This window comes from Pinus tabuliformis, chromosome 1_1, assembly GCF_031772625.1.
Source record: "Pinus tabuliformis cultivar Carrire ecotype Pingquan chromosome 1_1, CPIR1, whole genome shotgun sequence".
Taxonomy (NCBI): domain Eukaryota; kingdom Viridiplantae; phylum Streptophyta; class Pinopsida; order Pinales; family Pinaceae; genus Pinus; species Pinus tabuliformis.
Window position 1 is genome coordinate 16,882,807 of NC_142297.1, and position 14,169 is coordinate 16,896,975.

Here is a 14,169-nt window from a genome sequence, read left to right on the forward strand (position 1 = left end):
AGCAAGACATTGGCTAATGCTGAGTTAAAATACAATATTTTAGAGAAGCAAGCATATGCATTGGTAAAGGCAATTAAGGATTTTAGAATTTATGTGTTGCATTCTCATATTGTTGCATACGTGCCAAGTGTTGTTATAAAAGATATCCTTACACAAGCAGACCCGGATGGAAAAAGAGGAAAGTGGATAGCCAAGCTGTTAGAATATGACATTGAAATTAGGCCCACCAAGTTGGTGAAGGGTCAAGGCTTGGCAAAGTTGCTAACTCAGTCAAATCTGGACTGCATTAGTATCAATTTTAGCACAGAAATATCAGAAATTTCCGAGAATGAAGAAGAGTTGGTCCAAATCAGTGAAAAATTCTTGACATCAGAATGGTATAGGGATGTGGCATTTGTGTTGCAGCACAATAGAGCCCCTGATAACCTCTCCAAATCTAAAGCTCGTTTCACCAAGCTAAAATCCCTTAGATACTTTGTATATGAGCAGAATTTATTTTGGAAGGATGCTGGAGGGATTCTATTAAATTGTCTCATTGAAGAAGAGGCTGATAAGGTGATTGATGAATTTCATAAGGGAGATTGTGGAGGCCATCATTATTGGAAAGCCACTGCAAATAAAGTTTTGAGAGCTGGATATTTTTGGCCAACTCTGTTTAGAGACATTTACAAGAAGATAGCAGCATGCCATGAATGTCAAATATTTGAAGGAAGGAGAAAGCTCATGCCATTACCATTGGTTCCTATCTACGTAGAAGCACCCTTCCAACAGTGGGGATTAGATTTTATAGGTGAAATTCATCGTCCTTCATCAGGACAGCATCGCTGGATACTTACAGCCACTAATTATTTTACAAAGTGGATAGAGGCGATACCTACCAGGCAGGCTAATGACTCAGTGATAATATCTTTTCTAGAAAATAATATTTTATCAAGGTTTGGTTGTCCAATCAAGATTATCACAGACAATGCCCAGGCTTTCAAGTCTAAAAGGCTGATAAATTTTTGTCATCAATATCACATTTCCCTTGGTCATTCCACTGCTTATTACCCACAGGGAAATGGCTTGGCTGAAAGCTCAAACAAGAGTCTTGTGAGGATTATTAAGAAGCTGCTGCAAGATAATAAAAAGGCATGGCATTTGAAATTGAAGTATGCCTTGTGGGCTGATCGAATTTGCACGAAGAGGTCCATTGGAACATCTCCCTATGAACTTGTGTATGGAGCAGAGGCAATTTTCCCAACATCTCTTGGGGTACCAGTTATGAAGCTAATTCAAGGATTAGAAGAGTAACCAAATGCCATACAGAGGAGGATTAATCAGTTAATAGCTTTGCAGGAGAAGAGGAATGAGGTGTTTGAGGACCATCAACAAAATCAGAATAGAGTTAAGAGAGTTTTTGACAAGAAAATCAAAGAGGTCACATTTCAAATCAATGATAAAGTCTTAAAATGGGAAGCCAGAATTGAGGAGAAAGGTAAACATGGCAAATTTGAGAATTTATGGAAAGGGCCATATCAGATTTCTGCTTTCCATGGAAAAAATACTTACATTCTGCAGGAAGTTGATGGAACACCATGTTCTGGAGGGCCTGTTAATGGCAGGTTCTTAAAGCATTACACTCAGTGAAGGTCTGCCAACTATCTCATGAGCATTGTATATATCTGTTTTATGAAGTTTCTTGTTAAGAATAAATGACAAGCTGAACAGAAAAGCTTTAGCCCGAGGAGAAGGCCCACAAAGCTTGAAAGAGATGCTTGCCGGTTGTGTGTGTGTTTTGTTTTTTCTTATGGACAAGGCACTGGTTCTACGAGTTCTTAGTGTACTACAGGAGCACACTATCCCAAGTGGAGCCACTATTATCACTGAGAACTACAGTCACATGTATATAAGCTGAGTCCAAAATTTCATTGTTAAAAATGGATGTCAATGGTTGTTATCCTATTTTAACTACTTAGGGGGTCATGTTTTTCAATGATATCGATGAGAATCATTTTCAAAACCGTTAATCATCCTCCATTATGATTGATTAAGATGTGTCTTATCTTGCATATGTCATTTGTCCTTTTCGCAGTTTCGTAGCGCATGTCATTTGTCCTTTTCGCAGTTTCGTAGCGCAGTTTGATTGGCTGATTTTGAAGCGCAATAATGTTTTAGCCTTTTCGTAGCGCCAGCCATTTCGCAGCACATGTCGCTAAGTTATAACTGTCTGCGCTACGAAATCGCGGATTCGGGGATTTTGCAGCGCAGATCTTTGAAATGTCATGTCCGGGGATGAGTCATTGTGTCCGGTCGGTTGTTGTCAGTTAGTGTACCTTCCAAGCACTCACGAGCCATCATTCCACTAATAGGTTCATAGTCATGCACATCAAGTTCATTCAAGTGTTTTGGTCATGCATAGTTCTGTCATGATGTTTTGTTAAGTATTACACGAAGTGACCAACTTATATGTTAAGATATTCAAATTGAAAAGAGCCTGAGTTTCTTCTTCAAGTGAGCTGCATTGCAAGCGAGCCTGCGTTCTAAAGTTTGAATTTGCTTTTAGAGTTGAGACTGTCGGTGTTTCTCTGTGCAAAAGTTTTCAAAGCATAATGGAGAAGAAGGAGCATTGGTCTGGAAGGTGTCAAAGGGCAGAACTCGAAGGATTGGACCTGACATTGAGGGATGAAGGTGTTAAAAAGGCCTTCAAAGACGCTGGTTGCTGGAGTTTCTGTGAAAAGTTAAAGGGAGGACACACTCAGGTAACAAAAGAATTTGCTTTGAATTTTACAGGCTTAAGTTCCAAGGTATCTATGTTAGAATTCCCAGTATCTCCAGAGGCTATTGCTAGGGTAACTGAGATTCCTAGAGGAGGGCAGGAGTGGTTCAAAAATTTCAAATTTGATATGAGCCCCTGTAAAGTATTCTTGAAGGAAGCCTATGTGAATGAAGATTTAACTAAGGCTGTACCTAGAAGTTATGTTAAGGAGAGTTATGCTATGCTTCTTACTTGTATTCAAAAGTATTTAACTTGTGAGGGCAGATATAACAAAGTTTATTCCTATCATTTCAAGTTGTTGCTTCATTTCACGGGTAAAGCATCTATAGACCTCCCATTTTACTTGTTTAGAAGCCTCAGCAAGATGTGTGATAAAATTCAATTGAGGAAGGATGATTGTGAGTCATCACTGTTTCATCATGGCCTAGTTAAACTGCTAGTGATGGATGGTTTGCAGAAGATTGGTAGGGATTGGGATTCTTTCATCTATATGGCCGGTTTCCAGAGTAAGACAGGCCTCACCCCACAGCCACTTAGAGAAAGAAAAGAATTAATGGAGGAACCTACTATTGTTGAGCTTAAAAAGGAGGCTAGGGAGAAAAAGAAGGTTAAATCTCAGTTGAACAAACCAGTCAAACCCTTGGTTATTAAAGAGCCACCTCAGTCATCATCAAAGGAAAAGGTCAAGCAAAAGAAGGATGTTCATGGATCAGCTGAATCTGAAAAAGCATCAAGAGTTAAAACTAGGGGTCAACTAAGCAAGGAGAAAGGTAAATCAGTAGCTGTGGAAGAAAGTCCAATTTCAAAGGCCAGCCTAAGTGACCTACTTGAGGCTATTGAATTTGAGCAGGAAGAACCAGTGCATCTTGAACCCATGCATATTGATTTGACCCAATCTTCTCCTGAGAACACTAAGAAATCAAAAGCTTCGAAAAGATTAAGGTTTGATGAGCCTAGTGAGGAGTTTATGTTCAAGCCAAGAAGGCCAGTTACAAGGAAACAAATTAAAGAGGCTGAGAAAGTGCATAAAGGAGAAGAAGCTGTAAAAGAGAAAGTGCATAAATCAAAGAAAGCTGTAAAGTCACCCAGAACAGAGGTAATTGAAGTATTGACAAAAACAGTGGAGGCAGTCAAACATAAAGACAAGAATAAGAAGGTCATCATCACCCAAGGAGGAAAAGTGATTGCCATAAAGAGTCAAGTGGAAACAGCCATAAAGGATCAGGTGGGAGCAACCAAAGAAGAAATTGTCAAAGCCAAAAATGTGATTAAGGAGCGTGCAGTTAGGTATGCCAACTATAAAAGAGCTGTGTTAAAGGGCAGCAAAAACCTAGTGGGTCAGACAGATTCCGTGGCTGATGTATATACCTGGACGGTCCCAACCCTCAAGCAAGCTAAACTCCTCAGAAAAATGAACCTGACCCTGAGAGCAAAAAACAAAGCTTTAAAGAAGGAGATTTCAAATTTGAAGATACGGCTAGGTCAGCTAGCTCATTGATTTGAGGAAAAGGTGATATTTTCAATTTTGGTCAATTTTGTTTGAGTTCCACTATTTTGAAGTCATCTAAGTCTTTTACACCTGTAGAGGAAGTTTGAAAAGTCAAAAGTTCAAGCAAAGGAAGCTTTAGTGCAAATGCATTTTGTTTTAGCAAAAATAGCAGTTTCGTAGCGTGCTACGAAACTGCTGTAGGTGCTGTTTTATAAGAAAAACAAGGAGTTTAATGATGAGGTCAGCAAATTTTTGAAGGAAAAGCCTCAAGGACATAATGGAAACCTTAAAAGACTCTCCTAGCTATTCAGAGAATGACAGATGTGCATTTTGGAAAAGGTCAAATATTTTGTTTCTAGCTCAAGTCTCGTTAAAGGTACTTTATGACCGAATTGTTAGGGTTCTTGTTAAGGTTATCGGAGATTTTTGTTTGTACACTTGTTCAGCTCACAAGGCTTCCAGCTCATTGGAGAGTATGGTGATATGCGTTGTTTATGAAGAATTAGAGAGCAGGGGACATGTTCTTTAAGTGATGAAGAATGATGGGAGACAGGGACCGTAAAAACAGAGCACTTCTCTTGGTTAATTAATGAGCCATTTGCGCAACTAGAATCCAAAGCCAGCTCGTTCAGTGTATTCTCCTCCAAGATACCTCAACCAAAACAGATAGAGGACATGTGTCAAGAGTCAGAAAAGCATCATGCTACGAGGAGGACAGATTTTGAGTTTTGAGTAAATTAAGATCATTTGTAATTACAGTTCAGCAATCATGTAATTAATGAATTAGTTATACAGTAGATAAGGATAGTTAATAGCAACCTTCGATGCTCCCCTCATGCTGGAGGAGGAAGCTCGAGGTGGTTAAGCATGTATTCCTATATATGGATCAAACTTGGATGTAATAGAGGTTGGATACTTTGATAGAGAACAAGTCTATTTAGGTTTATGTAAAGCATGTTTCAGGAATACAAATGACTGTTGTTTTTGCCTCAGGATTCTCAATAGATCTCATTGTTCAAATGTATGGTGGCTTGTTATTTTAGTGTTCTTTTACAGTTCTGTTATTGCATAATCACTCAGAACTCATGCCCACATGCTCTGACTTCCTGTATGTTATGGCAGACTGTGTTTTATGTTAGTTATGTTTGAGCATAGATGTAAAGAGCCCTGACTTCCATGAAAAATAGTATTTTGGTTTGCTGAGATGTGTGAGACTCCATAAGCCCAATGGATGTATTTGTATATTTTTCCAGCCAGCAAGTTCATTAAATCTATTGTACAAGAGTTAGCCCTCTTATCAACATTCAAAATCAATAACTTTTTCTTGAGAGAGCCCTCTCAGGCTAGGGAGGCTAATCCTTAGTCAAAAGCTTGGTCTGAAACAGTTACACAGAGTCTACCTGATTAGCAGCCCTTCAGTGCTTGATTATGAGCTGGGAGAAACGAGTGACTAAAACAATTACCATGGTTCCTTCAATACCATCTATCTAATACTATGGGCTTATTACATTATTGCTAACTACTTGTGGTCCCTTACATGATATGGGCTAACCACATTATTTATTACTATGGCCCATCCCATTATTATATTATTCCCTTGGGTACCTCCCTCTGTACCCCATACTATCTCCCCTAAGTATACTACAAACAATATGCTTACTTCATGTGGACCTATAACTTGCCTATGCTCCCCTAGAAAATATGCCTTAATTTTTGTTGCAATAAAAAACCTATCTCCCCCTATCATGTTGTGCTTCATATAAATTGCCATGGTTGATTGTACTTGTCAATATGGATCGACTCACCTTCCAAAATCGTTACTCCAATGAAGTTGCCCATAATGTTGAATGAATACCTCTTCACATATTTTAAAAAGATAGATCTGCAAAAGTACAATTGTTGTTACATAAAATCCCCATTTCAATGTTTAGAGGGAGTAAAGTTGTTGAATTATTTAGAACAATGTGTCAACTAGATCTTCAATCGGATCATCCTGAACTTCTATATCTTCCATCAGAGATTCATCATGCCCTTTTTCCTTTACAAAACATGAAAGCATTACTATTGAGGCTTTCTTATTTTCTTGGTCTTCTTGCATTTGTTTTCTTTTCCAGGCCTTCCTATACCTAATGCTAGGGTCACCATTTATAGAAGATTGCACCTGCAATCTCGTGTTATGTGCCCATATTTGTGGAATTTGTAGAATTCAATGTTGGGCCTGAATAATGGAGCATACAACACATACTTCATGTTGTCAAATTTATCGTGAAACATGTCTCATGATCCTACAAACCTGCTTCTATGGTTTTGATTCCATTGATAATGTCTTTATTGATTAGCTTTGCTATACATATTACAGTCCCTGGCCATATGCCCAAAGTTAGAACATGAAAAACAATAATCATTAAACGTTCTAGGGTACCTAGATGAGGTGTCATGTCTTGATGCTCTTCTGTAGTCATCCTTCTTTGGAGGAGGTGCAGCATTTTGTTGATTTCTTCTCGAAGTAGCAACATTTTTCACCTCCTTTTGTCCTTCATCTTGATTTTGCCTCTCAGAAATCCTGCTATCAATCTTCACATCAATCTTGCTTTGCGAGTACTTGGGGCTTGTGGCTTATCACATGCAGCTTTACCTGCTTCTTTTGCTTTCATCTTCAACTGATCTTTTCTTTTAATATCTTGCAAATGTTCCTTTTTCCATTCCTTGAGCCTGTTAATTTCAATAACAATTGTGTCAAGTTCCTTTTTATTTTGACTTATTTTCGCCTCATGCTTCTGAACATATTCTTCTAATCTCTTTTCTGCTTCTTGCACTTGATGTCTTAGAAGGGAAACTTCTTCTTCGAGTGCCTTATTTCACTTTCTTACTTTGATGGGGTTACATAAGGTGCTGAGTAATTTTTCTTCCAGGTCAACTACTCCTTCCTCCTCATCTTTATTGTCAAATTATTCAACTTGAGAAATCGCGTGACTTGAAACATGGTTATCATTATCTTTAACACAATCTTGACCTGCATGAAGATTTTGAATTTTTTCCCAAAGATGTTTGGCAGATGAGCATGGACCTATATTGAATTTCACGGACTCTAGCAAGGCACTTAGAATGATGCTAATATCCTTTAAATTTCACTTTCTAAATTCATCAGTCGGTGTATCTCGATCAACAACTGAAAACCATACATTACATCTAATAACTTGCAAACAGACTTTCATTCTAGCTTTCCAAAACGCAACATTTGATTGTAAACAGAGGAATTGGACCAACCTATCTTTCTTCATCAACGATAATAGGATCTAAAACTATTTCAATACCTAGAACTTCCTTTGATTCCTTTGAATGCTTAGTGGATTGTCTTTTCTATTTTCCCATCTTTACACTCTAAGATCTGCCTTCTAGTTATTAAGTTGCTACTGAAGGAACATGTTCTAATACCAATTGTTGAAAACACTAAGAGAGCGGTAAATCAGTTTTTGTTACCAATTAGTATATTTTTAATTTCACGGAGCATTAATTATTATTAGCATCATATAAACATAAACATTCATCAACACCATTAAATGATGCATAACAATAGAGACAATAGACACAAATATTTTTAGGTGGAAACCCCTATGGGACAAAAACCATAGAACACTTCTTAATATTTGGCTTCAAAAAGATTTACATCAACTTTTCAACTCCGACTGAAGGATGCTCCAACCCCATTATTTATAAGCTCCAATTTGTAGGACGCTCCTACGCCCTGTTTATCAGCTGCAACCAAAAGGACGCTCCTACGCCCTGTTTATCCGCTGCAACCAGACAGACGCTTCAATGTCCTAGATTTCAAGCTCCAACCTAACGAATGGTCCAACACCATGTTTACCAATTGCTACCAGACGGACTCTCCAATGCCCTGTGCAAGCTACAACCTGCCCTAGCACCACCATGCTACCTGAAGTATTCTCAAGCTCCAACCTGAAGGAAACTCCACTTGCCTTCTTTGCACCACCCTGCCACTCTAATCAATCGGCAGACCACGTTTCACAATTTTCAAACTGGATCCACATGTGATTGATATTAATACAAAAGAAACTACAATACAAGAACCCATAATACACCCTCTATCAATTAATTATGCCTATGTTAAATCTGCACTTCAAACCCTAGTTGTCAATATCAACTATCATAAACAATTTTTCCTCTGCCCAATCAAAATTCTATCTTTTCCCAATCTGCACATCAAATCCTACTTATCAATATCAAATGGCAAACTCTAGCAACTCACATCAATGACCCAATTCATTGTTCAACATCTATGTCAAATCCTTAGCAATCACATGCTACACAATAGCAAACTCTTATCACAATCAAATATGTTGGTGTACCAAACCCTTGTATTAATACAAATAATCTTACTGCCACATCAATGTCCCTGTTGCCTCTGCTACATTATCACAATCTTAACTATCAAACCTTATCAAGAATTTGCACCCCAGTCAAACCCTAACAGAAAATAATAAAATCAATTACTCAACATCAATCATGAAACCACAACGTATGCTCAAATCTCTTGCAGCTTTGTTAATATCCTGAAATCCTTGGCATCAATATTTGCTTATCATACAAAAAATCAGGTATTTGTTATTTGCCGCCAACAATCATCCCAGCAATGTGCTTCCAACAAGATTCAAACCCTAGCAACTGATGATCCCCAATTCATCATTTAAATCCTTTCAGTCCTTTGACATACCACACATTGTAATACATTATAGGACAATTCTTACTAACAACCTTTCTAAGGCATACAAGATACTTGTGGGAGCACACACATTACCATCACATCTACAACATTGCATCTCGATAATATATCAAACAAGCAGCGACATAACTATCAATGCTAAGGTATTAACAACAATATACCAATACCAATTCCCTGCAATTAAACTAGCAAGACTTCAGCTCTGGTCCCAAATCTTTGATATAGTTCTAATTGTATTGCATCCAAATTTCAGCATTAGGTGTGATTTTATGTCATTCTCTATACAAGTGACTTGATCTTCTGACCATTAATCAATACAGATCATAAGTCAATGCCATACTTTAATATTAAACCTCCAGATTGTATTATACAGTTGATCTGTCACTATTAGGCCACCACAATGAGTAATATGCCACAGATCACACACATGCATAGCAACACATAATTATACATCATTTTGTTCATTAGATTACAAGGTATTGAAACAGTCTAATAGTTATCCACAGAGATCTATAGGTGTAATCTACAAAGTGTTGGAGATCAGATGCATAGCAAATAATAAAACATATACACAGCCATAAAATCATGCACAGGCAACACAGGAATTTAACGTGGTTCACCCATTTCATCTGGGCTACGTCCACCAAACATAGGCATTAGAACTCTCATTAATCAAACAGGAGATTACATAATTAAATCCTGTTGGGCCCCTATACTACTAGTGTAACCCCCTATTGTTGTTAGTATAACCCACTTATTATATTGATGTACCCATGTAGTGCCCATATTGTTACTATTGTGCCACATAGAAGCCCACTATTGTTATTATTGTTGTCACGTGGAAAGAGTTGTTAGTGCGGACACAACCGACCTTCCTAGAAAGCCTAAGACTCTCTAATGACAAACAAGACAAATAAGAGCAATCCTTCCCTAAATATGCTTTTACAATATGAGAAATCAAGTGTTTAGATCCTACCTGTAATCCAACGATGTTGTAGTAGTCCAGCTTCGTTGATCCAGATGAGCTCCTCCTTCCCTTCGAAACCTGCATTCACCAAAAATCAAATGATTAAATAGCACCTGAATATCACATAAAATAAAACATATTTAACATATAGACCAAGGAGTACATGAAACAACTCATTAATAACAAATTGTTGAGAAGAATGGACTAATTTGTATTAAAAGGTAACAAAAGGAACCATTACAACCTGAGCCTTGGTGTTGTGCAAGCTCCTCCCAGGGTCCACAAGCGTTCTCCCTTACTCTGATCAGCTCACCCACCTCCCAATGGAAACAAGTAAAGATGGTAATCTCTCCTCACAAGCTTCTACAAGGAAGTCCTAATTCCAGCAGGATCTACCCTTAGGAATGTTCAGCTTTCAACCTCCTCTCCCTTTGGCCCAATGCCTATATTTATAGTGCTCTAGAGAAAGTTATTCAGGTCCACCATCAATGGGATAAGCCCCTCTTTGGATGGGATATCTCCCCTATTGATGGGATAAGTTCCTCTTTGGTAGGGATACATGAACCACCTGGAGGCGCTTCATACACGTCAAACATGCTTCTAGAAGACTCTAGAAATGACCACAAGTAACTTTTTTGGAGTGAAACTTGCGCCTTTTGACCTTTACAGGAGTACGCACCCATCCCTTTACATACAAAGCGTACAAGTACGCAGGTTTTGTGAACTTGGGTTGCGTACCCATAGGTAAGGCTAAGAGAAACTGCGTACCAGAGATAATTGACTTTAAATGACTTTTCTCTCTTTCTTGAAGTTTGACATGAAGAGCAGAGGCATGAGACTTGCCAAGGAGGATAGTATGACAGTGGATGGAGCCATACTAACTGCAAATAGTCATGGTGACATTTTTTAGTGTTACAGATTGCCCTCTAAAGTGCGAAGCCTGTAGTAGATTAGGGTTTTTATGATCTAGGAAGGGTGAAGTACTTTATCATTTCAAGGAGTATCTTGTGAAGGAGTATCATCGTTGAGGTAGGCATTCCCATACTCAGATTGAAAACTTTAACTAATGATCTAACTACTGCTCTGATACAAGAATGATTTTGCAGTACATCACAATCATAGACTTTTGTAGACACAGTATGGACGCAACCATCTGTTTATGATTAGTCTACTGTATAATGAATACAAAACTCCTCGCAGCCTGGATGGTAGAAACTAGATCCAGGGTCTTCATTACTACTTCCCGAATTGGTACGATTCTATCCATGCGAATAAATGAGTTGATGTCGAGCATGGTAGAAACCACTTGATTACCAGTCAATGATGTAAACTATTAACAAGTGTGAGAGAGACCACCAGTGATGTCAATGGTTCTCAACGTACCCAGTACAATCCATGAAATGTGAATGAATGGGTTGATGTCGAACACGTCACGGAATCCTTTGATCGAAAGTCAATGATGTAAATTGTCGTCAAAGGCGAGAAACCTGCCATTGATGCATGCAGACTTCAAGGTACTATTTGATTTCTAAGTCATCTTTCTAGATAATGTGCTGATGTCGATAGAAAGCGACTCGTTGCAGGCAAGCCCACAACACAAAATCATTGTTCAAGTTGAAGAAATGTTGCTGTAAGGACTGACTCAGGGATGGCCAAATGGATGACAAGTATTTTGCATATGAATGGTTTATTTGCAGAGACCTCTTGAACACATAACGACATGACAGATGGCTCGGTGATGATTGATGTTAAACACACATGGACAGCAAACAACATATGAAAGATAAAACAGTGAATTCAATTTTTATTAACAATAGATATACATTTATAGTACACATATGCGACTCTTGGGATTCAGATCCCAAGGTCTCTTGGACTGCTTAGTCTTTTTGGCTTCCACACTAACCCTTTAGGATTAGGTGTCCAACATTCCCCCCCTTAATCCGAAGGGTTATGTATGAGTCCAAGAAGAGAGCTGTAATATAACATGTGCAAAAAATGCATGGCAGCACTAGGCTGAATGTGCTCTATGAAATGTTGGTAAAAAAGGGCGGTGGTTTAAGGATGACCACCAACACTGGAACGCTTAGTGCAGTTCCCGGAACTCTTCCAAAACTGGCAAGAAACTGAAGTTTTCTGCTAGAGGAAGTGATCCTATTGTTTTAAAGAGGGAAACCTTCAACCATAAGAGGGAGGTCTCACCTCGCATAAAAGGTAAAACTTCAACCTGAAAAGGGAAGTCTCAACCTGTGATGGTTTAAGGATGACCAACAACTCTGGAATGCTTAATGCAATTCCTGAACTCTTCCAAAACTGGCAAGAAGCTGGAGTCTTCTGCTAGAGGAAGTGTTCTCAATCTGTTCACGGGCATCTTTGTCTCTGGCTGCAACTCTGAAACTGGTGTGGCAGGTTGTGGCTCAGGCTCGCTTGATGTGACTTTGAAGCTTGTAGATGACCATCATTTTCCCCCCTGTCAGGTACAAGGTGAGAAGATGGAGAAAACTCAACTGCAAGACTGTTCAATACTCTGGAACAAGTTCTAACATGTGTTTGGAATATCTTCTTGGCTGTTGATGCCCATTGCCAAGAAGCGATCCATCCAAGATGAATCTTTGTTCTTGCAGGACGTTTGTTTCTGAAGCATCTGTGTGAAGAATGGCTGGTTTTATGACAGTGCTCACATGGATGAAGATCAAAACAGTGATCTTTCACATGGCCAACTCGATCACAGTGTTGGCATTTCACGATCTGTTGTTTTTGTTGTTGTTGTTGTTGCTGTAGAAGAGGGGCAGAGTCTGGAACAACTGAAGCTGAACTGTCATGAGGAGCAGTTGAACTGTCATAAATGAATCCAGCACTCTGAAACTGAATGGGCTTGGCATAGTCTGGAATATGAAAGGACAAGTCCTTGTCATATCCAAGACCAGTTTTGTGCTTGTTGTGGACAAGCTGTTCCCAAGGTCTGATGATGGGCTTGGGAAGTGCAGACTGAACCTCTGCATCTGCATGTAACTTTGCTGCTTTATCTGAATGAACTGTAACATTATTGACTTGCTGTTTATGGGAGTCTGCTTCATTGTTCTGAACAGAAACAGGTTCAGAATGATGACTCCACTGCTGTAATTCTTCCTGCTGTAGCTTTGTCTCAAGCTGCAAAAACTCTATCTTTTCTTGTGCATCATGCAGGCAGGTATGAATGTCACAAAGAGTGTCTTTGCTAACATTTACCTTCCCACCAATAGTGGAGTGTATTAGTGTATTCACTAACTCTAATACATCATGAAATCTAGCCATTGTCTCAACAAAGAAATGAACACACAGCAAGTCTAGACAAACCCCAGCTATTGAAGATTTCAAAAAATCAGTTTGAAAAAGGCACTCAACTAATTCCAGCTAAGAATTTAGCCAATCACTAATAGATTTTCAATTATCAAGTTTTCACTGGTAAAACTACCAAGGCTACATATTGGTACCCTTTAGATGATAACATCATTCACGTTTACAGTTCTCTGGTTTACACATTTTGTGTGTCAGAATATTTACATACAATGACTGTAAGCTGAACCCGTGTACTTTATTCTTTATAGCAGCAAAGTAGAACATAATACAAATAGAACCGAAATTTCACACTGTAGAGACCAATTATAATCTTCAGAAGCTATTCTGATTTTCTTCTAGTTGCAAAGAACCATCAACACTTCTGGTATAATATTATGCCACTGTTTGTTGCTCACAGTTCCCATTCACACTATTCAACATTGAGACTTAGCTGTTAAAAATGTAGTTGAATACCGCAATACAAGTCTTTTATGTCTGCTAATCCTGGAGTGCACTAGGCCTTCAACGTGCAGGAAGATCTTGACACATTCTCTCACTTGTCAGAGAAGATTATCTCGTACACCCGGGTATCAAATCTGGACAACGTTCAAATGACTTTCTTGCACGGCTTCTTCTTGTAGAGCTTTACGCGGTCTGGAATTGATATTTACTGTGCATATATTGTTTTGCGTCGGAGCACAGACAATTCATCTGGATAAAACTAAATAGGATGAGGACAATGAGGCTAGAAAACAGAATTGGACCCAAGAAACTGAAATCTTTGCCCTTCTTTGTCGCCCAGAATGTGTAACCAGTTAGTGAGAACACCACAGCTGCTGTTAATATCAATGCCTCCAGAACTATCCTTCCTTTTGTGTATGCACAGGATATGC